At 44.9% G+C, this 27850-nt stretch overlaps 1 long non-coding RNA gene across 2 annotated transcripts in view; it reads left to right on the forward strand.

Moving 5' to 3' along the window:
• LOC120371125 overlaps positions 1-27850 on the forward strand; it is a 73278-nt gene that overhangs the window by 30228 nt on the left and 15200 nt on the right. For both annotated transcript variants that reach the window (XR_005584153.1, XR_005584154.1), the window contains exon 2: positions 11592-11694. This is a non-coding gene — a long non-coding RNA (uncharacterized LOC120371125). The remainder of the gene's footprint in view (positions 1-11591; positions 11695-27850) is intronic.

Raw genomic sequence — 27850 nt, forward strand, 5'->3', positions numbered from 1 at the left:
GGCGGGGACTTTGGGGAAGGGGTTGGAATGGTGGTGGGGAAGGGGCGGAGTTGGGGTGGGGCCAAGGGGGCCCTGTGGAGTGTCCTCTTTTTTTCAATGTTCAAATGTGGTAACCCTAGTTAAGTTGCTGTGCATTACTTAATTAAAATTGTTGCCTACATAAATGGTTTTCATAGTATTTTAAATACAGTAGAACCTCAGAGTTATGAACATCCTGGGAATGGAGGTTGTTCATAACTCTGAAATGTTCAGAACTCTGAAAAAAATGTTATGGTTGTTCTTTAAAAAGTTTACAACTGAACATTGGCTTTATATAGTTTTGAAACTTTACTACGCAGAAGAAAAATGTTGCATTTAATCATCTTAATTTAAATGAAACAAGTACAGAAACAATTTCCTTACCTTGTCAAATCTTTTTTTTTTAAACTTTCCTGTTATATTTTTAGTAGTTTGCTTCACACAGCACTGTCTGGTATTTGCTTTTTTTTTTTTTTTTTTTGGTGTGTCTCTGCTGCTGCCTGATTGCATATCTCTGGTTCCAAATAAGGTGTGTGGTTGATCAGTCAGTTTGTCACTCTGAGGTTCTACCATATGAATTTCTAGCACTGATGATATTGTTCATTTAGTGTGCTGCAGCTTTTGGCTACTTATGAAAATAACGTGTGAGGAACTGGGAGTCCCACGGTCTACATATTTCATAGACATACATACTACAGCTGCTGCTGAAAAAAATGTTTTATTTTCCTGACATTTTTTGACAAAAACGTTACCAAAAACAAACAAACAAACCTGTCTGTCAATATTGTATTGCAGAAAATTTCAACATTTAATTGAAAAAAATATTGGATGAAAAGTGAAAATTTCCTTGGAAAGCAGAAACTTGCGTCTCTCTCTCTCATATATAAATTAAAACCTCAGTTTTCCCCAGGAAAGGCAGTTTTGATGGAAAGTTTTTGACCAGCCCTAGCCCAAAGCAAAGAGCGATTTTTAAGAGCTATAGAGCCCAATAGCTTCCCATTCTTGGGCCCCCAAAAATGGCAGGCACCGTTAATTGGAGGCTAATAGCACTTAGCAGTTGAATGCTTGACTACATCTCTGAAAAGTACTTAGATGTCTATGTGCTATAAAATACACCCAAAAAGGGAGTTGAGACCTTTTGTGAACTGGACCATCTTGCTAAATCAAATCCACTTTAAGCAGCACACAAAGCTGTGAACACTATTGAAGAGGGCAGAAGGGGCTATTTGCCACAGCTTTCTTGACTTGGTGCTTTATGCTTCTACTTTTGCTACAGCAGATATTTGCACGACTTTATTTACTATGATTTAGTTTCATTTCCCCTTTATTGATACTGATCCTGAAATGGCCTTTTTTTGTGTCTAGACTCTCTGTTCTCTTCTCTCCTCTCTCAGACTCTACTAGTGTGAGTAACATTAACATGAGTGAATGTGACTCTCAGAGCCCTCCAGTGACATCACTATACAGCGCTGTAACACAGTAAACAGCAGTATATGTATTTAGTTGGGTAAGCTTAAGAATGATTAGCTGCTGCTTCCTTCCTTTTCATGTACACTTGTTTCTTAAGTTGAACACTTTCCCCTTCCAGTTCAAGTATCTATTTAAAAGTCAGTCACACCACAAACCTTTGAGATGTGCTATGAACCTGAAAGGTGCATTGCCTACAAGGGAATCCTGCAAATAACCTTGTTGACAGTAGCACTAGAATTAGAGCTCGGTATGATTCCCTATTGTTGCTGCTTTTGTCTGAGGTGCTCAAGATCCTCTATAAGTGGTAATGGTAAGTACAACCCTGTGAAATAGGCGAGTATTAATATTCCCATTTTACAGAGAAGGAAAGTACAGTACAGAGAGGATAAGTGAATCACGGCAGATTTCCTATTACCCTGTGCTTTAACCACTGCAGAAAGTTTCCTTTTCCTTCATCATTTTTTAAAAATTCCTTTTCCTTTTATGTTTGCTTCTTTACCCACAATAGTGCCCCCCGGAAGGCAGAAGTCTTGGTCATATCTGGGATGGGTATGCAGACCTCACACTAACCAGGAAGGGGTTAGTGAGAGGATGTGGTCCCAGTCAGCCCCACCCTAGCCATTGCACCTGTGCAAGTTGTCATGCTGGGAGAGAGAGAAATGAAGAAAAGCCCAGCTCAGCGGTGGCTGGTAGGAAGAGGAGACCCCCCGGCCGCCCCTAAGGCTAGGAGCCGGATGTGCTGGACGTGCCTTACCCACAGATTGGCAGCGTGGCCAACTGGACAGTCAATGACCCGGTCAGCAGTGCTGACGGAGCCACCAGGATCCCCTTTTGACCAGGTGTTCCAGTCCACAACCAGACACCTGGTCACCCTAGTGAGAACCTTAACAACTGGGCTAAAAGTTTGAGGGAGAATCTCCTACTCCTCTATCTCCTTCAGCTGTTTTGTGTACATTCCCCTCTTGGGGCTAGCTCTAAAGGTGAGCTCTAAGCAAACCTATGGGATTGAGCCCTGCAGGTGAATCAGGTGGAGGATCTCCTATCTTCCCCCTGTTTGTGCATCACACTGGGTCTTAGGTGTCTGGACACCTGGTGTGGAGCTGCAGTAAGAATGCTCAAAGGCAGAAACTTGGGAGCCAAGCAAACTTTACAGCAAAAATATATGCACTGAGCAAGTTTAGGCACCTACAGTGTTTGTTGGCAGCTGAGCTGCATTTTTGTGAATTCTGGGATTTAGGCACCAGAAGTGACAGGTGCCTAAGTCCTTTTGGGAATCTAGCCCTAAGTGTTTTGTTTTTTAAATCCTAATGGAATGTGTGTCTTCGTACGGCACTGATTGGCTACCTTAGTAGCTGGAGAGGGAAATAAAGTCAGGTGAAAACTACTGCTTTGTCAGATCTGCAACACTTGGCTCTAGATAAGAACTTCTTCCAAGCTTAGAGACACTTGGATGCAGGGTTTTGTCAGGCCTGCTAAAGAGATTTTACATTTTGTGATCTCCATTATCTGTGTGAACTCCTCTTTGAAAATTGAAACCATATGTGTGCGTGTGTGTGTGCAGAATTTGGCCTGTTTCTATTTGTTTCTGTGGTGTCTAGTTCCCTGTGTTTCCAAAGAACTTTAAGCCAATATAGCTTCTTTTGTTGACTTTCTAATTAGTGCACTGGTAGTGATGACAAGGAAGCGGACTGATGCAAAACCAGCAATGGGTGCACAAGACAATATCACATCACATTGGCTATCAGTGGGGGCTGGCTGCCTAGCTCCTCTGAAATGCCTAGCTCTATTGAATGGGTTCTACATAAGCAGTAGCTTATTTTTATTAATTTCTTGACAATGTAGTTGATTTGAACAAACACTATATGAATATGTAGACTCTAGAGCGCATTCCACACTAGTTTATAATAGCCCAGTTCACTCTTACCTATGGTGCAGCTCCCATCACCCCATAAAAATTGTATAGAAAGTAAAATCGGGATGTAAATCATTGTCACATGTTGGTTTTGCAACACCCCAAATCGCTGTGAAACCTTTACAGAAACAAATGGTCCCATTTACAGCTGAAGAGCCCCAGTTTCAGGCAAGGTCCAACCTGAAGCCCACTGAAGTCAATAGGAGTCTTTTTATTTACTTCCGTGGGTTTGGGATCCAGGCCTAGCCACTCCAGGGTTGCTCATGTGAGCAGCGTGCATTGGTGTTTAGACATGAGACAATGCAAAACAAACAGCAATCAAATGGCCACTCAGTTCTAGGCATGTTATACCTTGCTGGTACGACTACTGTGTGTGTGTTTGATACATAGCTAATCTAATGTTTGGGGAGAGGGATAGCTCAGTGGTTTGAGCATTGGCCTGCTAAACCCACAGTTGTGAGTTCAATCCTTGAGGGGGCCACCTAGGGGACAAATCAGTACTTGGTCCTGCTAGTGAAGGCAGGGGGCTGGACTCAATGATGTTTCAGGGTCCCTTCCAGTTCTATGAGATAGGTATAGTTCCATATATTGTAATTGTGACTATTAATTTGCTTCATGTGGGGTATGTGCTATTTCCCCTAACTGTTACTGGGATAAAGAACAGGAGTACTTGTGGCACCTTAAAGACTAACAAATTTATTTTAGCATGAGCTTTCGTGAGCTACAGCTCACTTCTTCGGATGCATAGAATGGAACATACAGACAGGAGATATTTATACATACAGAGAACATGAAAAGGTGGAAGTATGCATAACAACAGGAAAAGTCTAATCAATTGAGATGAGCTATCACCTTTTCATGTTCTCTGTATGTATAAATATCTCCTGTCTGTATGTTCCATTCTATGCATCCAAGGAAGTGAGCTGTAGCTCACGAAAGCTCATGCTAAAATAAATTTGTTAGTCTTTAAGGTGCGACAAGTACTCCTGTTCTTTTTGCGGATACAGACTAACACGGCTGCTACTCTGAAACCTGTTACTGGGATAGTTTCTCTGTCCTTTCAGAGGCCCAGAGATATGCCTATAGATGATGGTAGTGCTTGTTGTGTGACAGACCTGTCAGCTAGGATGATTCTCTAAATTAACCACAGCAAGATGTGTTCATGTACCATTGCTATGAGAAACATCTTTAGTTCTTCACAAGAAGAATCTCTCTCTCTCCCTCCCCTGATGGGTGTAATGTTGCTAGGTTATCAGTAAAACTGGGTGTGTGTGAAAACATGTTTAACTAGTGTCATGAACTTGCACTTGTTAGTGGGAAGTGCTGATGCAATACTTTGCACAGATGTGCCAGGCGGGTGGCCAGCTTTCACTTCGACTGCGGCAAAAGCCTAAAAGTGGGATTTTGTAGGTGAGAAGTTGGCCACTGAAGTGGCCTGTGTTGTGGCACGACTCCCTCGGTCTGTTTCTGTATTTGAAGTAATCCTGCTGTATTCATGAAATGGACTCTGTCCCAGGAATGTGTTTATCCAAGGAGTGCTGCCAGCACTGTAAAAACGCCTGTGTGTTCATAAACAGAATCTGGGGATTTGAAAACCTTCACACTACTTAGTTTGCAATCAGTCCCGCTTTGATCCAAATATAAGAAACTACAAATACTAGAGTCAGCAATGTATGCTCCATCATAGTTGTGTGGCTCGTCATTATCTCCACGCTAAAGTGCATTCACTATATTCAAGGGAATCTTGCAGGACACAAAAAGAATCTGCATTTTGCTTGTGCCCTTTGCGTGTTATGATAGATGTGCTTCATCTGCTTCCAATGCTACATAGCTTAGGAATTAGCATAGGTTCTCTTCTTACCTGAATCAGGTTAGGGAGTTGCTTTGGGTTGCTTATTCCCCAAGTCTGGGGGATGAGAGTTGGAAGTGGAAGATCACAAGGTGACTGCTGTTTACTTCTAAAATAATAATAAAAATACTTTTCAATTGTATAGTATATTCCGTATGATGATATCAACCCCCCTTTTAAAAACATGTATGATTTGGGGGCGTTCTATGGCCTGTGTTATACAGGAGGTCAGACTAGGTGATCAGAATGGTCCTTTCACAGATACCAAGGCCAGAATGAATTGTGTCTCTCAGCACTCCTGCAAGGGCGAGTATATAATAATTTCATCTTTCTGAATGAGGGAGCTCAGACACAGGGGGTTAGTTTCATCAGTAGTTTTTGGTGTCAGTGTTTTTAGGTGCCTCACTTAAGACACCCCATTTCAATTCAGAAGTGCTGATCACGCACAGCGTCAGCTGAAAACAGTAAGCTATTTGTGTTCAGGCCTTCTGAAAAAAAGGTCTTGGGGCCAACATTTTCAGATATGGATGTTTCAGCTCAAGCACCTAAATCCTTACTTAGGCCCCTAAATAAGTGGCCTGATTTCAGAACTGCTGAAAAGCTTCTGTTAACTTCAGCAGGGCTGTGAGTATTCAATAGCACCAATAATCAGGCCACTTATTTAGGTGGCTAAAGATGGGTGTGGATGACTAACATTAGGCACCTGTGTCTGAATATTTTAGCCTTAAAGTATGTCTACAGTACAGTGGCACAGCTGTGGTGCCATAGTGTAGACGCTTCCTACATTGACGGAAGGGGTTTTTCTGTTGATGTAGTTAATCCACCTCTCTGAGAGACAGTAGCTAGGTCAATGAAAGAATTCTGCATCTATATGGTGGGTTAGGTCAACCTCGCTGCATCACTGAGGGCTGTGAAAATTTTTTCCCAGCCTTGAGTGAGGTAGATGTTGTGATGGGTTGGGTCCCGCTTCTGGGATGCCACCTGATGTACTGGGATTTCACTGAGCCTCTTCTGCTCCACCAGCCTAGGTTCCCACTCCCTATTTTCCTAAATTAGGCTCTCCAGCCTCTTGCAGCACACACACACAGGTAGGGCCACACCCAGCTGCATCCATAGACTGAAGTCAGCACTGTGTGAGGGGACTCCCCCAGCACTCACGTGCCCACCTGTTTTGGGAGATAAACCCAAAATAATACTGTCTTGCACTGTATAGAAAAAACTGCACAGCGCAAGCTGATAAAAATCTGTCCTGTTTCTCAATGTGAAGAGACATGTGCATGACTCCTTCACCCCCAGTTATAAATTACATAAACTGGGTTTAATAATAAACAAAACAAGTTTATTAACTACACAAGATAGATTTAAAGTGGTTAAAGGGATAGCAAACAGAACAAAGCAGATTACCTTAGTGAATAAACAAAAGCCGCAAACTGAGCTTGACGCACTAGATCGGTAGGATACAAATTAGCAAATTCTCACCCTGACTGATAAACAGGCTGGCAGATTCTTAAGGCACAAGTTGCCTTGGCTTTTCCAGGTTTTCTTACACAAGCTAAAAATCCTTCCAACCTGGGACGATCACTTCCCACAGTTCAGTCTTTGTTCCTCAGGTGATCTCAGGTGTGTTGTTGTAGGGAGAGTGACGACCCCCCTGTTGTCATTGTTCCTCCTTCATATCTTCCCCCTCCCCCACTTGCTGGAAAGCTTTTTTGCTGTGACTTGGGTCAAACAGTTCCCATATTATAGAGCTATCTGACCTGGGTCAAAGAGTTCCCATTGTGTAGAGCTATCTCTGAGAGGTGTCTGTTGCACACAGTTCCTGGGGTAATCCTTATGCTTGTGTGCATTTCTTCAATAAGCCACTCACATTGTTTGGCCTCATCCAACGTAGCACATTTGAAATACAGAGATATGGTCAGTATTCCCCGTTTCAGATACAAAAATGATGCATGCATACAAAGTGGATAAACACATTCAGTAAATTATAACCTTTCCAATGATACCTCACAAGACCCATCTTGCATAAAGTATTTCTTAGTTATACCATATTCATATCACACCCCATATTCTTCATGGAAATATGGTTATAACAACACAGCTATGTCAATCTAATTTTTAAATTAGACCAGGCCTAAGCATTTAAATACAGGCCCCCAGAATCTAAAGCAATTTTTAAAACTTTGCCCAAGGTCACACAAAATGTCTACGGCAACACTAGAAATAAAACTTAAGTCTCCTGACTTCAGTGGGTTATCCCCAAGACCATCAGTCCCCAGCAAGAGCACTTTCTGCTGGCTGAGCCATGGAATAACTTTGGTATCTACACTCTAGGTGAGTGTTGCACTCGCGGTTTGTGTAGGGAGATAACTTAGAATAAAGGAGAAGAGGAATCCTAAGGGCTGGGGGTTGTGGTGGGCTGGAGGGAGGTTTGGAGAACAATCACACTAAAAGTTAAGGAAAGTGTGCGTTTCTACTGTGCTTTGTCAAATGACAGGCAAGGAGAGGAAAGTGTTCCAGGAATGCTTAGAATTATTGCCTCCACTGGAAATCCTAACAAAGGCAAACATTGCTTGCCCTCAACATTGCATTTGGAGAGCATCTCCTCCAGAACATGGGTTTGTGGGTTCTTTGCAAAATTTATTATGATTGTTGGTTTTCATGCTTTTCCTGAGCCTGCATCTGGAGATACTTATCTTTGTATTGTAAACTGCTGAATCACTGTAAAAAAGCTACTTCTGAAAACAGGAACTTGAGGTGTTTTTCAAATTAATTGCTAAAAAGTTTATATTCTCCATCTGCTTCCACAGTTCAACTCCCTCCAGCCAAAAAAAAAAAAAAAATGTTGCTAGCTACCTTGAGTTTATAAAATGGACATGTACATGAAGGAAAAAAAGCAATTTTTACAGAACATGGCTTGAGTATTTGTATTATTTAAGGTCTGGGGATTAAGAATAAAATTTCCAAAAAGCCTAAGTGACTTAGAAGCCTACATCTCATTTTCAGATGTGACTTAGACATTTAGGTACCTAAGTGCCACTGATTTTTTATGAGACTCTATTCCTAAGACTCAGTCCTTAAAGCAGTTTTGGCTTCTAACTTTTATTGAAATCAGTAGAAGTTAGGTGTCTATATGTCTTTTAATGATCTGGGACTTGATTTCAATGTGTGTTCAGTGCCTAGATGCTTTTGAAAATTGCACGAGGTGCCTAAATTCCCCTAAAAACCTGGCCCCTAATACCTTCGTCACTTTTGAAAATGGGACTATTGCCTGGTCTACACTTAAGTTAGGTAGACATAGTTACAGCCCCTTCACTGTCATAGCTATGCTGACCTAACCTGCTGTGTAGACACAGCAATGTCAATGGAAGAATGCTTCTGTCAACCTACCTACTGTTGTTTGGGAAGGTGATGTTCCAATAGCTGCGTCTACACTACGGGGTTTTGCTGGTATAGCTGTGGCGATGTACAGAGACTATGCCTGCATAGGTACAGGACACATACCCTTAGGCCTGGTCCACATCTAAACATTAGATGGACCAAGCTACATCACTCAGGGATTTGGAAAATGTTGTGCCCTGTATCCCCACTGCAGATGCAGCTAGATGGACAGAAGAGGTGAATTAACTACTTTGACAGGAAAAATCCCTTCCACTGATGTAGGAAGCATCAGCGCTACAGTGTCATGGCTGTAGCACCATAGCTGTGCCTCTGTAACCACTGTAGCATAGACGTCCCCTATGGCTTGCAAGTAACTTAAACACTTTTGAAAATCTTGCCCTTGAACTCATTAGCACTTTGAAGACCCTGAAGGAATCAGTTTAAAAAAAAAATCCTTCCCCATTGCTTCAGGCTGCACTTCAGAATTCTTCCTCTACATGCAAATACAATCTCCATCCTGAAAAATCTATTTGATCTCTCATTAGTCACGAGAGCTTGTTGGAATTCTGCACATTTCAATTGTTCTTTTCATTTTCAATTTTGATTTTTAGATGAGGGGGGGACTCAAAAGTAATTCAATTACATTTTCATAAGGATTTATTTTTTAAAAAGTTTTTGACCAGCTGCGGAGCTGGTTGGAACATTTCAATTTTCAAAAATAATTGATAAAATTTTGAAAAACTACTAATGAATTGCAAAACTTTGCCACGTTTTCAACTATAAAAATATTATGAGGGTAGCCCACCTTCAAATTCATTTCTAGCAGGCTAGTTAGTTCAGACAATTCCTGATCATAGGATTAGCATTAAACTAAACTTTTTTTAAAAAAAATTACAGATCTTCAGTGGGGAAAATGTCCTTTTTAGTATTGGCACTGACTAATGTCAGTTATATTTGGTATTGAAGGAAGTGCTTCTTCACACAACACATAGTCAATCTGTGGAAGTCGGTGCCTTGGGATGTTGTGAAGGCCAAAAGTATATTCATGGAGGATAGGTGCATCAACCAAGATAGTCAGGGATGCAACCCTGTGCTCTGGATGCCCCTAAAACTCCAACTGATTGAAGCTGGGAGTGGACAAGAGGAGATGGATCACTTAAAATTGCCCCATTTTGTTCATTTCCTCTAAGACCTCTGGCATTGGCCACTGCCTGAAGACAGGATGCTGGGCTAGATGGACCATTGTTCTTATGTTCTTTTCTTTGACTTATTTATATAGCCTTTCTAATAAATTGTTCTCCGTCTACACAATATTTATCTGTGTTTTGATCGCAAACCCCTTGAATTTGCCTTGAAAGGCTCCAGCTGGCTGAAGGCCAGAGGAGAGAAGAGGAAAAGGGAGAGATGCTAAATAGTATTTTCCTTGATTTACAAGAGAGGGGGAGTTTATTTTAAAGCAGATTTAACCTTCTGTGTCACTCTGGAAGGGGTCTGTTGTGATTACTCTGTAGACAATGTATTAAAATCCCACTTTAAAAAAAAAAAGTTTGTCAGTACAAAGGAGTTGGAATCTGGCCAAAGCTGGGAATTGCCCCAGTGCATCCTGGTCAGACCTCAACAACCCTCTATATACACACACACACACACCCCTCTTGGAGTAGGGGGCATGTTAGGAGCTGTAGAGGGGGTCCATCAATTTTCAGCTGGTGTAGTCATCCTTAGGACCAAACTAAGCTGACATAAGCTACAACTGCTGAAGCTGCAGCCAGTGGAGGTCAGTCTGTAGAAACGGGAAGCTATAACCAATTGTCCAATGGCCCCTTTCTCCCTTCTCCCCGCACACCGAGATCCTGCACTCTTATGCTGTGTGGATCTCGGTGCAGGAAGGACCTGACCCAAAGTTTATTTAGAGAGGCTAAGATGAGCACTTGTTGGTGGAGCAGCATACACTGCACTACGTATTGTTCACCGTTAAAAGGCAAACAGTTACCAATGGCTGTCACTGAGAGACTGCCGCGTATTTCCTATTCCGTGGGTGGTAATATACATAGTATCAAGTTGATAAGTGGTGGTGAAAGTGTCGATGAGCAACGCTGGGTTCACTTCACCCACCACTGAAACGTAGCCACCTCTGGGGTGAAACACAATAGATATTAACACACAGCAGCTGTTGTCAGGTGCTTAGGCTAGTAAGATCACACACTGAAACTGCAAGGGAATGCAGGCAGCAGGCCAGAATATAATTACTCAAGCCGGAATTTAGCCTTGGCACTGAGGCCTTGTCTATGCTAGAGAACTTTATGAAAAATCCCTGTAGCCGCTAACAGCAGTTGAGTTAAATTGATGTGAGCAATGCTAACAATGAAAGCCCAGTGCAGAAAGAGTGGTAACACTGTGTTATCAAGACTGTGTCAGCTGTCACTTTTGGAGGAAATCTAATCAATGAGATGCAGAAAACCTGTCATCGGCTGAAACTCCATCTACACTAGGGAAGGGATCTTAACACTGCTAATCCTGGAAGTTTGGACCGAAAGCCTCAATGTAAACAGAGGCGTAGGCCCTTGCTTTTTTGGGGGGAGAAAGGGCTATATGGATCTGCAGTTACCAATGGAGGTGAAAACCTCAGTTCTGCGTCTCATTCAAAAATCACACTTCCAGCAATGCTGTGTTGCCTAATGCCACTTTTATGTGATTCGTTCCATTTAGCCCTAAAGGAGGTCAGTGTCATCACCCCCCTTTTACAGATGGGGAAACTGAGGCATGTAAAATGACTTGCCCAGGGTCACCTAGTGGTAGAGAGAGGGATAGAACCCATGTCCTTTGGACCCTGGTTCAGGGCTGTAACAAGTAGGTTACACTTAGGAAGACTCCTGATGTTTTCACTGCTAGAGGGAGTCTTTCTGTGTTGACATGTCTTTGCAATCTCAAAGACTCCACTGATTAGTAACATTTTTCTTGTTGCAGAACAGAGAAATTTAACATGAATAGGAAAGTCTGGGGTTTCCATGCCTCAACCACCGTTTACTGTGTCTTGGGTTTTCCAACTCTGCTGCTACACAGTTGCCTGGTAAGTATCACTACAAAGCCGCATCAGAAATGGGTGTGTGTGCGTGACTTGACCCCACCTTCTGCGGGTGAGTGTGCTGTCTAACAGACACTGGATGGGAGGGAGATTTTTGTACAGTGGCAATACAAATATTGAGCGATTGGGTGAGTCTTGTATTGTAGCAATACAAATAGCAATAATATGACTTGAGTATTCCGGTCTCAATTCAGCGATGGCTTAAAGGAGAGTGTAAGCAGCTGTTTGTGGGTGCAGATTAGTGTAGCACAATGCTGAAAGAATGGGAGAGTGAGGTTGTGGCAGGAGAGACGACTTTTCCTGTTGGTTGCTAAGATACAGTATGGAGGTTCTGGTTTATCTCACACCTTCTTACACTCTCATTTGTTGTTTTTCCTGCTATCGTCCCTACCCTTCCTCTCCTGGGGCATATCATTTAAACACGTACACATACCAGGCAGATTTACCTCCACACCCTTAATGTTGGGTATTTTACATCGCCTCTGAGGTTGGCTCTCTGTAGCCAGCTTGACTGTGAGTCCATGCATTAATATGGCCTGCCAGCGTCCAGAGTTGTTTTGTGGGTGACAATGAGCTGTGTTTGTATGTAATAATGTAGTAAGGTTACACTAGGGCAACCAGACGAGAGGAAGAAAATATCGGGACAAATTGTGTCCCGACCAAAGATCGATTGGGATATGGGACAAACACCTAAATATCAGGACGGTCCTGATTTGATCGGGACGTCTGGTCACCCTATTTGCAGCTCCAGTGGTGCAAGTGTGGAGGGAGAGGTGAAAGAGACAGAAAATCAGTGGTGCAAGGAAGGAGTAGTTTAGAGTAAATCGGGGAGATGTGGTCAAAGAGGGGAGATGCCTCACAGCTGTTTGCTGTTAGAAGACTGCCTTATGGGAAGGGTTTAAGCCAACTGGATTGCCTCAGTTAAGAAGAAAGTCAAGGCTCACAAGCAAAATGAGAACAAGACTCCATCCTGGGGGGTGATATTTCAGTGTGTGTATTGGTTATAGGGTGAGCTGTGTTCCAGACTCCTCTTTGTCCCCGTGAGTGCACTCCCTGGGTGACAGGCCATGGCTTCCTACACTTCCCTCAGGATAGAATCTTGTGGTCCAACCACTCTTGAACTGGATCTCTGGGTGGCAGCATTCCCTATTTCCCAACCAGGTTAACCCAACAGGCCCAACTGAGTTTGGCCCCTGAAGGCCTTTAGCTCCAGAGATTTGTGACAACCCCTGCGTAAAGTGACTCAGAAACAGCTTCTTCACAACAAGGCAGGATTTATTCTTTCACCCAAAGGTACGTCGTACGCAGAGCAAAGGGGTTAAACAATAAAGTTCTATACACGCTTCCCCTTACCTACACTTAGACCTGGTCTGCACTACAGAGTTAGGTCCACGTCAGGCCGCTTATGTAGACCTAACTCCGTAAATGTCTACGCTAAAATGTCACTCCCACCAATGTAACTTGCCCACTACACCGACTTAATAACTCCACCTCTGCGAGGGGCGTAGTGCTTAGGGTGATGTAGTTAGGTGAAGGCAGTGTCAGTGCAGACACTGCATTGCTTAGCTTGACTGTTGCTGCCTTTCAGAAGCCATCCCACAATGCCTCACAACGACGGTTAAATCAGTGCAAGCGCTCCTGGTGAGGACGCACCCGCTGACACAAGGAGCATCGTGTGCACATGCAAAAACGATTTAATTGCTATGGTGGCTGCATGTCGATGTAACTTAGTCACCTTAATTTTGTAGTGTAGACTTGCCCCAAGTCTTTTCTTGAATTCGGTTGTAAGTTTCCCCTCATCCCAGCTCACCCTCATCTCTGGCTGGGTTGAGCGACTGTCCTGCTTGCAGCATGACCTCTTTGTGTGTCTCCTTGCCAGCCTGGGTGCTCTTGCTGATGCTCCCTGGGCACCTCCACCCCTCCTTCCTGAGGCCAGCTGCTTTACGGCTTAGGTTCCTCTTTGATCCTAGACTTTCAGAGGCTTTAGGGAAGAGAAAACCATGCCAGCCTAGTGGGAGCCAAGCCCAGGCTCTCCTCATTGCTCCTTTAAGGAGTCTTGTCTTTTCCTGTTTGCTTCCTCCTTTAACAGCCTCTTGATTTAACCTGCCTGACTGCCAGCCAAAGGGAACCTGAGGGATATATGGTATTTATTAAAAAATCCTACACTTAACTCCCTCATTCTCCACCTAGGGATCTAGGTTCTGTTGGCCTTAGCCCACCTGGCAGAAAGGAGAAGTGAGGGGAGAGAGAGGGAGAGACATGGAGCAATTATTTTGGAAAAGGGGTACATTCGTGGCAGGCCAGGAATGTGCTCGTAGTGTGCTGGGAGCGGTGCAGCATTGCTTGCCAGTCTCTCATACCCACAGCCCGTGTTGGAAGGGATGCCAGAGAGTGCTGCTTGGCATCGTAGCAGATGTAGTTGTATTCTTGGCTTCTCTCGGTTTATTCAGGCTTATTGCTGGGGAGTCCTCTTCACATCTCCCTTGGTTTGAATCCATGTTGCTTTGTTTTCCCTTGCACTAGGTATTGATTGTATGACCAGTGTCATCTTCATTCCCTGCAAGCGACTACTCCTTAAGCTTCTAGTCATAATTATGCCATGACTGTGCTTAGGCATTAGCATGGTCACTACAGAATGTGCTCTAGTGGTCTGGCTCTGAGTAGAGGACTGGGAAACAGGAAACCCAAAGTTCTAACATGCCCTAACAATGACGCCTGCCCTTGCACTGGACAAGTCCCTTAACACTCCTGCCTCAGTTTCCCCATCTGTAAAATGGAGATAATAATACTTCCCTACTCCATGGTGGTGTTGGTTGATTACATATAATAAGGGGTAAATAGTAATAGCAATATCTTGGGTGCCCTGAAGATTGTTGGTGGTGTTAAAGCTGGGCCAGATATCTGCAACAAACAAGCACTGATGGTGAGATACGAGGAAAGAGAATCCAATCATCTGAACACGTCTCAGTGCTCGCTTCCTATTTCTTATTCCCCACCCAGAGTGCCTTACAAATGCACCAAACCCTCCAGCGACTCAAGGTGCAAATGGGTGACAAACAGGGAAGGGAGAAAGGCAAATAAGGGATTTAAAAACCATCTGTATCGGAAGAACCAAGAGGTGAGAGTGGGCACGTGGTAAAGAACTGTGGCCAAGGGCAAGACTGTGTGAATGAGCCAGTCTCTGCACTGCTGAGCTGGAAAGTGTGTGTGTGTTTGGTTTTGTGTGTGTGCTGGGTAGCCCTTTGGGGAATAACTGTTAGATATTTTAGTCAAGTAAGGACACATTGCTTGCAGCTGGCAAACTGATTAATGTGCATGTGAAGCAGGCAGCTCTGTTAACTGAACTGAGCTCTGGACACTTTCACCACCTACCTCAAAAACAAGAAGCCACATCCGGCTCTATGAGGCCTGTGGGTGTTCTGCAATGGGGAAAGAAGCAGAGCAGGCCCGAGGGTTGGCCAGGTTAGTGGATTTCTAGGGCGTACTCTCTTGTGCTTGAATGTAATTAGTAGCAGATGATAAAGGATACAGCACCTAGAGAGTGTGGGTGGATTTGTATCCAGTACTTATCTTTGAAAAGTGGATTCTTACCTTCAGGGTCGTCAGCCCTGCAGTGGAGGAGTGAGCTGTCCAGCATCTACCTGTTGAGTGGAGGTTAAGACAGTTTAAAAGCTTATGGATAATTTTGTTATGAGACAGCTCGTTGCACTCCCTTGACCTAGAAACAGGAATGTGTTAAACTAAAATTGAAATGGGAAGTGTCAAGGAATCAACACAGTGTTCAAAATAGAAAAGAAGTAGGCAGAGAGTTTTTAAAAAGTAAAATGATTAATAGTGTTTGAGCATTCAGGTTATGCCCCTCCTAGTCTGAGTTAACTGCATGCTCTTATGATTCTTCCCTCACTCCTCCTATTGTTTGTTATATTAATTACCACTTACCTTAAACTAGACAGCAAGGTTTTCAGGGCAGGGATCCAAAGCTAACAAATAAGCACATCAATTCTACGTTTCCCCAAAACTGATCAGCAGTGAAATAATGTGGCCATTTGAATTGTTCATCTCTGGGCTGCAGAGAAGGACCCCATAGAGATGAACCAGAACATTTGACTGCAAACAGACCTTGCTATATGTCCGGATACATTTGGTTCCTATTTTGAAGGTTTTCTTCACCATCTAAGGACTAGAGAATTAAAGGATCAGATTATCTGGTGTAAGTTCTCAGACAATAGCTGCACTCAAGTGAAGAAAGCCACCTTAATTTGCAGCTGAGGATCTGTGCAAAGTTATGTGATAGTTTAAAAATAATCCAATTACATGACCATTTGTGCAGCTGCATAAGCTCATAATACACAGAGCCCTGAGGCTGTTCTCTGCTGGTTGTGGTACTTCAGTAGTGGCAGAATTTTCCAGAGAATCCTGAAGTAATCTTGTCTAGATTGCAGTATCTAGTTTTCTAACAGTCTTTTAATCATGATCACGGCAAAGCAAGGCAAACCGGGGAGGCATTGCTCAATGCCGGCTCGTATGTAAGGAGCCTCTTTATTAGAGTTGGTCTAAACAATTATGGGAGAGCTTTAGCCTCCATCCCTCTCATCCCAGCTTCTCCTGATGCAGAGCTGAGTAACTCCAAAGAGAGTGCTGCCCACCAGCCCATTACGAGGGTCGATGTATGAGAAAATGGAGGAGTGCTGGCATCTTATGGCATGACCAAGGTGCTGGTTGGCAGCTAGTCACTGATCGCAGGCATTACTCAGGCATGTCAAATTTCAGGAAGTACTATAAGTGAATGTGATGCTTTAAAAAAGTGTATTTATACAACCCTAGAGACCCCTTCTGACAGTGCAGGTGGCAGCCAGCTTCCTTCATGCTTCTGCCACAAAGCTGTCCTGGAAGCACCATGTCAGGGTAAGAGGCTACTTCCATCTCCATGGCCCATTTCTTGGCCTAACTGATGAACCGTTGGTGACAAGTGTAATCTATTTACCTACAACAATTTTTAGGTTTAGGGCATGTCTACACTTACCGGGGATCGACACTGTGGCGACTGATGCACCAAGGATCGATTTAGCGGGTCTAGTGAAGGCCTGCTAAATCGACCACAGATCGCTCTCCTGTCAACTCCGGTACTCCACTGAAATGAGATGAGTAAGGGAAGTCAACAGGAGAGTGTTTCCCATTGACCCAGCGCAGTGTAGACACTGCAGTAAGTCGACCTAAGCTACATCGACTCCAGCTACATTATTGATTTTGCTGGAGTTGCTTAACTTAGGTCGATTTACCCCCGTAGTGTAGACAAGACCTTACTCTATAAAGGTACGTATGTGATAGCCTCCATCACCATGGTATCTAAACACCTCACAAGCTTTAGTGAATTTCTCCTCGCAGTACCCCTGTGAGGTATGGAATAATTATCTCCATGGTACAGATTGGGAAACCCAGGCACAGAGCAATCAAGTGACTCGCCCAAGGTCACATAGGAAATCCTGTTGCAGAGGTGGGAATTGAATCCAGAGTCCGATACCAGTACCTTAGCAACACAAACTTTCTGTGTTAAATATTACATTACTACCTGCATTGTTCTTTAAAGATCTTTTATTATTATTATTTTATTATGATACAATGATAAATGAAGAATGGGATTTAATTCCCAGGGTTTACATAAACATTTTTGCCTCTCCAATGACACCCATCTTTGGAAAGGCAGAAAAATCTCTGCCCATTTAGCTGCTAAAGGATCTGAATCTGATGTAAAGAGAGAACTTTTGACAGTCTGTAAGCAAGTAATCCAGAAAAAAACCCCTTCCTTAACACTTTGTGAGATGGTGCCTTTTTTAGAAATCTTCTGCAACTGGGCTGGACAGATAGGCTTGGTGCCAGCAATAAGATGCCTAGTCACTGACCTAGGAACTGCAGAACTGCTGGGCCTGGCATGGAACAAGAACTATTTGAAAGTGTTAAACCACATAAACATGTCGCAGAACATGTCTCACACACAGGCGGTGGTGCTGAAAATAGCTGAGAAACTGAGCAGCCATTGTCTCCTCTGTAGAAAGCATTTTTAATCAGGGGTCACTGCAACTTTTTCCTCAGTGTAGGAGGCAATGAGGAAAGAAACTGGCAGGTTTTGCCACATTTCAGTTTTTAAAAAAACAACACTATATGGTTTAATAGCTGAGGTACCTTAGAAGTCTGATTTCAGTACCTTGCAGGGTTCAGACTTCAATGTGGCGGTCAGCACACTCACTGCTTCTTGAAGCCAGTGGGAGATAAAGATGCTCAGTACTTTGCAAGATATAGCTGCAGCATTTCTAATGCATAATGTATGGGCTAAGCAAAGAATTGGCCCAGGAGATGAGCATGTTATTCCAATCCACCATCTCTGACAACTGCCCAAAATGACTGTAGCACATTCAGTGCTTCACTTTAGAGCTGCATTGATCAGGTTGTTAGTGTATTCAGTTGTTCATCAACATTTTGAAAAAATAAAAAAAAGACCCACATAAAAAGTTTTGACAAAATTATTGTTTTCTTTTTTCACTTTTCAGCCTCCTCTACTTGTTAATATTGGGTCCTAGTTAGATAACTGTGGGCCCCAACTTTTTTTTTTACTTGTCTTATAAACATGTTACATTTACATGGGAACAAAGAAATTCATGTAGATAAAGGGGGACTGGTGAATGTTGCAGAACAGTAAGGGAACATTAAAAGCGCAGTTCTCAGTAGATCTAATTGATTGATCAGTCATAAAATATTGCATATGGCCCTCTCCGGTGTATAATGCACTCCTAGCTGGCTGTGATCTGGTGTGGAATTCCTTTAGTAGCTTGACACTTTGTCCTGTTTAGAGCTCGGCATGAAATGGAATTTCCATCCCATGGGCAATTCTAGTATTTTGACGTTTTTCATCCCAAATCAAGACTAAAAGTAGAGAAAACAAAATGTTTTGTGGAACACAAAGTTGTAAAAAGAAATTTTTCAGAATGTTTTGTTTCAATACTTTTTTTTTATTGAAATGAAAATTTGTTACATTCCCAAATCAAAACATTGCATTTTGATTCAGTTTGACATCGAACTGCATCTGCCTAAGCTGCTGCATTGCTTCATGGGAGTTGTAGTTCAGGTGCTGCATCCCTATATTCTCCTCTCTGGGTGAGGCTCTCTGGCCAGACTAGATGCACCATGGCCACTGGACTCCTATGATGGCTCAGCCAGAAGTGAGACAGGAGTGCATTATGAAAGATGTTGTCTTGTCAGGGAAGCTGGCCAATAGATGAATAGGGTCATAAAGCACTTGAATTACAACTCCCATGAGGCAATATGGTAACTCAGGGGGACCCAGATTAATGTCTGTCTGACCTGCCACAAAACATTTAAATACAGTTGAACCAACCAAACTGTTTCAAGTTGGGAAACAAAATATTTCCTTTTGATTTTTCCCAATGGCAAATCAAAAAATGTCAGCAAAATCAAAAATTACCCCCAGAAAATTTTGATTGTGTGGAAACCGCATAAAAAAGATTGAGAGAGAGAGAGAGTTCCCAATTAGTTCTAAACCAAGCATCTGTTCTAGACATTCAGGGGTGTGGGGCTGATAACACAAATGATACTTCGAATGCACAGGCATTGGTTTTGATCTTAACTGTATCTGAATAACCCTGTTGTATTTGCATACATTTGGTGGTGCGAGTTGCCTTAGCTGGAGCATGAAGGCCAGGTCAATCCCTGCAATTTAGTCCGGCTAAATTCCCCCAGGTGTCCCCTGTGTTCTGTCTGTATCAGCTGATGGAAGAAATCAGAGCTGTGACAGTTTACATGACTCTCCATTAGCTGCATAACCAAGGAGAACCCCACCAGCCATTAGCACTGTGTATGATAACTCAGCCCAAACATAATTTGATACCCAATAAATAACCAATATAAATAAAACTGTCTTCCCCACAGGCTTCATGGTTCAATCCCAGTCAAATACAAGTGGTTTGAATTGAGATCAAACTTCTAAAAGCGCCTGTCCTGCAGTATGTAAGTTGTACTACCTTACGGTGGGGATAACTGTGTCTTTGGTTTCTGGCAAAGGCATTCAACAATTAAGCACCACTAATGCGAAGCATCAGTTTCATCATCATTTTAAGCTCTCTATTAACCTCTTCCCCAGCACAGATCATCCATTCCCAACACACACAGGAAGCAACTTGAACAAAAAATGAGCCAAGAAATAAAATTAATATAAACTTTTGCTTGTATAGCTGTTTACCTTGAACTTGAGGGACATGATTATTTGCAGTAACGTTAATCTTATCTTCTCTTCCGTCTCAAAGTACTAAGCCATGAAGTACAGCCAGCGTGGGGGTGGAAGGTGGCAGCCTTCACAATAGTAGATGGGAAAAGAAATCTTGGCAAAGGAAAAACACAGACTTTATGGGATCTTCTGTTCCCCAACTTCCCACCCCAGCGGCAGATAGGTATGATACTGTGATGAAAGTGTGCCCAAAGCTTTGGATTTTAATATTTTGCCCATCATATGTTCCTGCAAAGAATGAAGGGCTGCTTCAGCATTGCTGGTGTTTGAATCTGCTGAATTGGGATAAAGCAGCCTCCGTGATCAGCTAGCATTACTGTTCTGGGAAATACCCAGCGACCTACATGGGTCCTTCGACTGGGCTCATGGTCTGACTCCTGGCTATTAGTATCTTGGCTGTCTTCTCACAGTCCCTTCCAGTCCTGTCCTACATTTCTGTGGTGAAACCAGCCACGCCGAGTGTTGGGAATAGAGTGACCAGATATCCCAATTTTATAGGGACAGTCCCGATTTTGGGGTCTTTTTCTTATATAGGCTCCTTTTATCCTCCACCCCCGTCCTGATTTTTCACACTTGCTGTCTGGTCACCCTAGTTGGGAAATGCTTTCACAACGTAGAAGACACAAGATAAGAGTGGTGCATCAGTAAGGAGACCACCCCTTTTCCCAGCTTACCGGTGAGAGAGAGAGAGAGAGAGCTCCTTGGAAAATAGCAATTATTTTTCATAGGACTTTTTTTTGTGGAGAAGGGAATTATTTTCTTTCCTTTTCCCCATGAAAATATTTGTTTTTTTTTTAAAAAACTAAAAATGTTTTGATTTTCAAAAAACTGTTTTTGGAAAACAAACTTTGGGTTTCAGTGAAAATTTTCAATTTTTGAAAAGTATTTTTGATCAAAAAAATTTTCTCTTGGGAAAATGTCCAAAAGCAATTTTTCCACATTTTTTGTTTTGTTTTTCACAAGAAGCCATTTTTCATCCAAATTAGTTTTTGATTAAACGATTTCCACCAAGATCTAGTTAGAGGAGTCCTGCCCCCAGCATGAGGATAAAATATTTCTCCCATTAGACTGAACTGACACAGCACTGAATTTCTTTTAGCTGATCTCTAATGGCAGACATGGCCAGTGCAAAGTTTCAGCTCCCAGTGTGCCACTATCAGCAGAACAGAATGAATGAAACTGTTTCCACGCTGTTCTGCCTGAGGTAAACTGGGACCGAGGCCAAGAAACCAAGTCCTGGCTGTGAGATTTGATGCAGAGCAGGGTTTTGCCCTTGTGTGCTGCTCACCTTTCAGATTGTCCCAACATCACTGCCTGCGGGTTTTGCAGGAAGTTGTTCTTTCTTGACCTACAAGGTTTTGTGTGGCAGGTGTTGCTTTTTAATGTTGTTGAATGACTTTTCCATCAGTTGAAGGATGTGTTGTGTGTTAGGGGAACTGGGTCAGTGTGACCATTGCCAGAATAGCTTCAGGTTTTGCCTTGTTAACTGAAACAAGGCACATTCATCCAAAGAGTGAGGCTAGGCTGGATAAAACAAAACCCCCAAACTGGTTCCAAATCCAAGAGTTGTGGAGGTTCACAGTAGATTTATTTCCTCCCTCCCCTCCCCCCGAACCTATTATTTGTCCTAGCCACGTCCTTCTCCATATCTTGGTTCCGGTGAGGGTAGGGAGTGGAAATGCCAGAATACCCCAAGAGAGGTGGTTCTTGGGAGATTTCAGCTCAGTTTTTCAGCCTCAAGTTAAAAATTCAGATAACCCTAGAAACTGGAGATGGTCCAGGTCTTCTGACATCTAGTACATCCTCTAGGCCAGTGCTGGATTGTTCCTTGCACTGCATTTTACTGTGTAGTGTCTGGCTCAGTTTTAAATGTAAACTTCAGAGCTTTGCTTACACAAGCTCAAATTCTGACCCTTTGGCATTTTCCCTGTTCTTATTAAAAAAAAAAGATGGGGAAACTCTGAGTCTCAGAGGAAGCTCTGTATCTCACTAGTATGTCTCCTGAGTTGGCTAATGCCTTTGACAACCAAGTCATTTTCTTGAAAAGCCTTCACACTCTGGTGACTCAGAACCCCAAAAATGCCTGTTGTGGGATTTTGTTTTGTGAAACCAAACCCTGACAAGTGAGGTTTCTCAAAACCAAATCAGAGCTCCTCAACTGAGTCTTAAGGGTATGTCTACACTACAAAATTAGGTCGAATTTATAGAAGTCAATTTTTAGGAAGTGATTTTATACAGTCGATTGTGTGTCTCCCCACTAAGCGCATTAAGTCGGCAGAGTGTGTCCACAGTACCATGGCTAGCGGCAACTTTCGGAGCGTTGCTTTGTGGGGAGCTATCCCACAGTTCCCGCAGTCTCCGCTGCCCATTGGAATTCTGGGTTGAGCTCCCAATGCCTGATGGGGCAAAAACATTCTTGCGGGTGGGTTTGGGTACATGTCGTCAGTCATCCCTCCCTCCATGAAAGCAACAGCAGACAATCGTTTCGCGCCTTTTTTCAGCAGATGGTGCAGTAGGACTGCTAACCGACGTCATCCAACCACTGCTTCCACTGCAACTCTGCTCTTCTAGTGCCATGAATCCACCTTGCAGGGCCTTTCATCATTCTTTATAAATATCTATTCTCATGGCATCCCGTCTTCATCCACTGCTTCCGTTGCAATTCTGCTCTCCTGCTTGTGTCTCAACAGCCAATTTCTCCTTGTTGTCTGTCATGGGCTCCCGGGAACATGTGTTCTTCTGCGGGAAATGTGTGCAGTGCTAATCGTCATCCTCCACCACTTCTGCTGCAACTCTGCTCTCCTGGTGCCATGAATCCGCCTCGCAGGTGCTCTCGTCATTCGGTATAAACATCTAGTCTTGTGGCATCCGTCGTCATCCACCGCTTCCGCTGCAACTCTGCTCTCCTGCAGACACCATATCCTGGCAAGCATGGAGCCTGCTCAGCTCACCACTGCTGTTGTGAGCATTGTAAACACCAGTATGTGCAGAACCAGAACCTGCAAAAGCAGGCAAGGAGGCGACAACAGTGCAATCATGATAGTGATGAGGACATGGACACAGACTTCTCGAAGCATGGGCCCTGGCAATGTGGACATCATGGTGGTAATGAGGCAGGTTCATGCCGTGGAACACCGATTCTGGGCCTGGGAAACAACCACAGACTGGTGGGACCGCATAGTGTTGCAGGTCTGGGATGATTCCCAGTGGCTGTGAAATTTTCGCATGTGTAAGGGCACTTTCATGGAACTTTGTGGCTTGCTTTCCCCTGCCCTGAAGTGCAAGAATACCAAGATGAGAGCAGCCCTCATAGTTCACAAGCAAGTGGCAATAGCTCTCTGGAAGCTTGCAACGCCAGACAGCTACCAGTCAGTCGGGAATCAATTTGGAGTGGGCAAATCTACTGTGGGGGCTGCTGTGATCCAAGTAGCCAACACGATCACTGAGCTGCTGCTATCAAGGGTAGTGACTCTGGGAAATGTGCAGGTCATAGTGGATGGCTTTGCTGCAATGGGATTCCCTAACTGTGGTGGGGCAATAGACGGAACGCATATCCCTATCTTGGCACCGGAGCACCAGGGCACCCAGTACATAAACCGCAAGGGGTACTTTTCAATGATGCTGCAAGCACCGGTGGATCACAAGGAACATTTCCCCAACATCAGTGTGGGATGGCTGGGAAAGGTGCATGATGCTCGCATCTTCAGAAACTCTGGTCTGTTTGAACAGCTGCAGGAAGGGATTTACTTCCCAGACCAGAAAATACCTGTTGGGGACTTGAAATGCCTATAGTTATCCTTGGGGACCCAGCATACCCCTTGCTCCCATGGCTCATGAAGCCATACAGAGGCACCCTGAACAGTAGTCAGGAGCTGTTCAACTATAGGCTGAGCAAGTGCAGAATGGTGGTAGAATGTGCCTTTGGCCGTTTAAAAGTGTGCTGGCACAGTTTACTGATTTGATTAGACCTCAGTGAAATCAATTTTCCAATTGTTATTGCCACTTGCTGTGTGCTCCACAATCTCTGTGAGAGTAAGGGGGAGATGTTTATGGCAGGATGGGAGATTGAGACACATTGCCTGGCCACTGATTACACACAGCCAGACACCAGGACGATTAGAAGAGCATAGCAGGGTGCGCTGCGCATCAGAGAAGCTTTGAAAACCAGTTTCATGACTGTCCAGAGTACGGTGTGACAGTTCTGTTTGTTTCTCCTTGATGAAAACCCACCCCCTTGGTTCACTCTACTTCCTTGTAAGCCAACCGCCCTCCCCCCTTCGATCACCGCTTGCAGAGGCAATAAAGTCATTATTGTTTCAAAATCATGCATTCTTTATTAATTCATCACACAAATAGGAGGGTGTAAGGGTCCGGTGTGGGGGCTCAGCCGTCTCAGGTGCGGCCGGGAGCCAGGCCGCGTCACTACACGGCCTAAATCAGCAGTTCAGTCTCCGAAGGTCCAAGGGCTCAGACCCTCAGGCAGGGCTGAGCAAAAACAAACAGTCAATGAAGCCCAACCCCTCAGTCAGGGCGGGGCAGCAAACAGCAGTTCTAGGCTCAGACCCTCAGGCAGGGGCTGAGCGCACAGAGTCATTAATTTAAGCCCAGGCCCTCAGTCAGGGTGGGGCGGCAAACAGCAGTTCTAGAGCTCAGGTCCTTGAAGCAGGAGCTGAGCAGCAACAATAGGTGAGTCCAGACTTCTGTGTCTGAGCTCTGGTGTGAGGGGGAGACTGCCTCCCATGAGGGGGGCAGCAGGGGGGACACAGGCCCACCCACTCCACTGTGTCCCAGCCCGGGGGCCCTAACAGTGGCAGTTAGTCTGCTGCTGTGTCGGTGGGGTCCTGACTGCAACACACAGACATCGGCTCGAAGTCTGCTGTAGCCAGACTGGAGTCAGCTACCCCTGGGCTACTTTCCATCTCCCCCTCCATGGGTACCTGCTCATCGCTGGGGTCCGGCGTTGGGTCCCACACCATGGGCTCCTCGGTGTGCTGAGGGCTGGCTAGCTTGGGCTGCTCCTCAGGGCTCGGGTCGGTGGGATGCTCGGGCAGCTCCTCGGGGTACCGGGCTCGGGGCAGGCTCGGCCAGTCCTCCTCGGGGTACCGGGCTCGGGGCAGGCTCGGTCCAGCAGGAGCTCGGTCAGGGGCGTCTGTCCTCTCCGGCCGCCGGGCTGCAACTGAGCGCTGGGGCCGGGCCTTTATACTTCCTGTCCCGCCCCTTGACTTCCGGGGGGCGGGGACAGGCGGTGGTGGCTCCACCCACTGTGGCGGCTGTTCTGGCTCCTCCCTCTCAGGTGCGGCCGGGAGCCAGGCCGCCTCACTACAGAGGGATAACTGCCAAGGTAGCCTGGGAGGGGTGGGGAAGGAGGAAAGCACCAGGTGGGGTGGTGGATGAGGGGAGGAGGGAAGGATAAGTCCACACTCAGAGGCGGCTCTAGACATTTTGCCGCCCCAAGCACGGAGGGTCCACTGGTCCCATGGCTTTGGTGGACCCTCCACAGGCATGCCTGCGGGAGGTCCATTGAAGCCGTGGGACCAGCGGACCCTTTGCAGGTAAGCCACCGAAGGCAACCCGCCTGCCGCCCTCGCAGCGACCGGCAGAGCGCCCCCAGTGGCTTTCCGCCCCAGGCAAGCGCTTGGAGCGCTGGTGCCTGGAGCCGCCCCTGGCCACACTGCACTTCAAAACTTATTGAATGCCAGCCTTCTGTTGCTTGGGCAGTCCTCTGGGGTGGAGTGGTTGGGTGCCCGGAGCCCCCCACATTCTTGGGCATCTGGGTAAGGAGGCTAAGGAACTTGGGGAGGAGTACGGGTGGTTACACAGGGGCAGCTGCTGCAGCCTGTGCTCCTGCTGCCTTTCCTGCGGCTCCACCAGACACCAGAGCATATCAGTTTGATCTCCCAGTAGCCTCAGCATGGCATCCTGCCTCCTCTCATTGCGCTCCCGCCACCTCTCATCTTGCTCGTCCTGCCTGTCCTCGTGTTCATTTTCTGCTTTCCTGGCCTCTGATATTGTTTGCCTGCGGGAGGACTGCGTGAGATCAGAGAACATTTCATCGCGAGTGCATTTTTTTCACCTTCTTATCTGCGCTAGCCTCTGGGATGGAGATGATAGAGGGGAATGTTGAAACATTTGCAGCTGCGGGAGGAAAAAAAGAGAGAGTAGTATTTAAAAAGACTCATTTTAGAGAACAATGAGTAGACTCTTTCACGGTGAACCAAGCTGTTAACATTACATAGCACATGTGCTTTCGGTACAAGGTTGCATTTTGCCTCTTATATTGAGGTCCTGCCGGTTTGGTGTGAGAGATCACACACACAGGGCCAGGAAACAGAATTTGGCTTGCAGGCAGCCATGGTAAACCTCAGTCTTTTGGCTTCTTCTACCTTCATAATTTGTGGGAATGGTTTCAAACAGCAGCGCCCTCCTTTCCCATACTAAGCACCTGTTGGGTTGGCCATTTAAAAGGAGAGGCTGTACTGGCCGTGAATGCATCTCAAGTCTTCAGGGCAAATTAATCATTAAACTCACTTTATTTTAAACCATGCATTATATTTACACTCACCAGAGGTGCCTTCTCTGGCTTCATGGTCCATAAGCCCGCCTTGGGAGGGTTTGGAGGGTATTGGCTCCAGGGTGATAAACAGTTCCTGGCTGTTGGGGAGAATGGTTTCTCTGCTTGCATGCTGTGTGCTATCCTCATCCTCCTCCACCTCCTCATCTTCCTCATCCCCAAAATCCTCATCCCTGTTGCATGAGACAGGGGTGGGATAGTGGTAGCCCCCCCCCCCAAATTGCATGAAGCTCATCATAGAAGCGGCATGTCTGGGGCTCTGACTTGGAGCATCTGTTTGCCTCTTTGGTTTTTTGGTAGGCTTTCTGAGCTCCTTAATTTTCACACGGCACAGCCGCGAGTCCCTGTTGTAGCCTCTGTCCATCATGCCCTTGGAGATTTTTTTTCAAACATTTTGGCATTTCATCTTTTGGAATGGAGTTCTGATTGCTGTTTGGGGAGATGAATCCATGCTATCAGATCCAGTACCTCCCGTTCAGTCCATGCTGGAGCCCTTTTGCGATTCTGGGACTGCACGGTCACCTCTGCTGATGAGCTCTGCATGGTCACCTGTGCTGATGAGCTCACCATGCTGGCCAAACAGCAAATGAAATTCAAAAGTTCCTGGGGCTTTTGCTGTGCACCTGGCTAGTGCATCTGAGTTGACAGTGCTGTCCAGAGTGGTCACAATGGAGCACTCTGGGATAGCTTCTGGAGGCCTATACCGTTGAATTGTGTCCACACTACCCCAAATTCGACCCAGTGATGTTGATTTCAGTGCTAATCACCTCAATGAGGAGGAGTACGGAAATATTAAGAGCCCTTTAAGTCGACAAAAATGGCTTTGTCGTGTGGACGGGTGCAAGGTTAAATCCATCTAATGCTGCTAAATTCGACCTAAACTCATAGTGTAGACCAGGGCTGAGAGTGAGCGATTTGGGGTTTAGTGAAGGCAAGCAAGGTGCTTCATCTCATTCAGCATTCTTCGTTATGCCAAAAGACCCCTTATTCAGGAGAATGCACAGACATAAGACTTCAACGCCAGTAAGTATTTTAAAGCAACTTCTGCACTGACTGCAGTATGAACTATAGGACATATTTCATTTCTTCCAGGAAGTGCCTGGACATGTGGTTTAGTGGACTGTTGATGGTTTCTAGAGCACATACTGTTGAACTGTTTTGAGAAGCGTAATTTTAGAGACCCATAGGCCATAGCTTTCATAGTTCTTTGGAATCACAGGCAGTTCTGTTTTCCCAGTGACTCGGTTAATTCTGTCTTTGTAAAAGATTGGGAG

This window comes from Mauremys reevesii, linkage group 8 (genome assembly GCF_016161935.1).
Source record: "Mauremys reevesii isolate NIE-2019 linkage group 8, ASM1616193v1, whole genome shotgun sequence".
In the NCBI taxonomy this organism is placed as follows: Eukaryota; Metazoa; Chordata; order Testudines; family Geoemydidae; genus Mauremys; species Mauremys reevesii.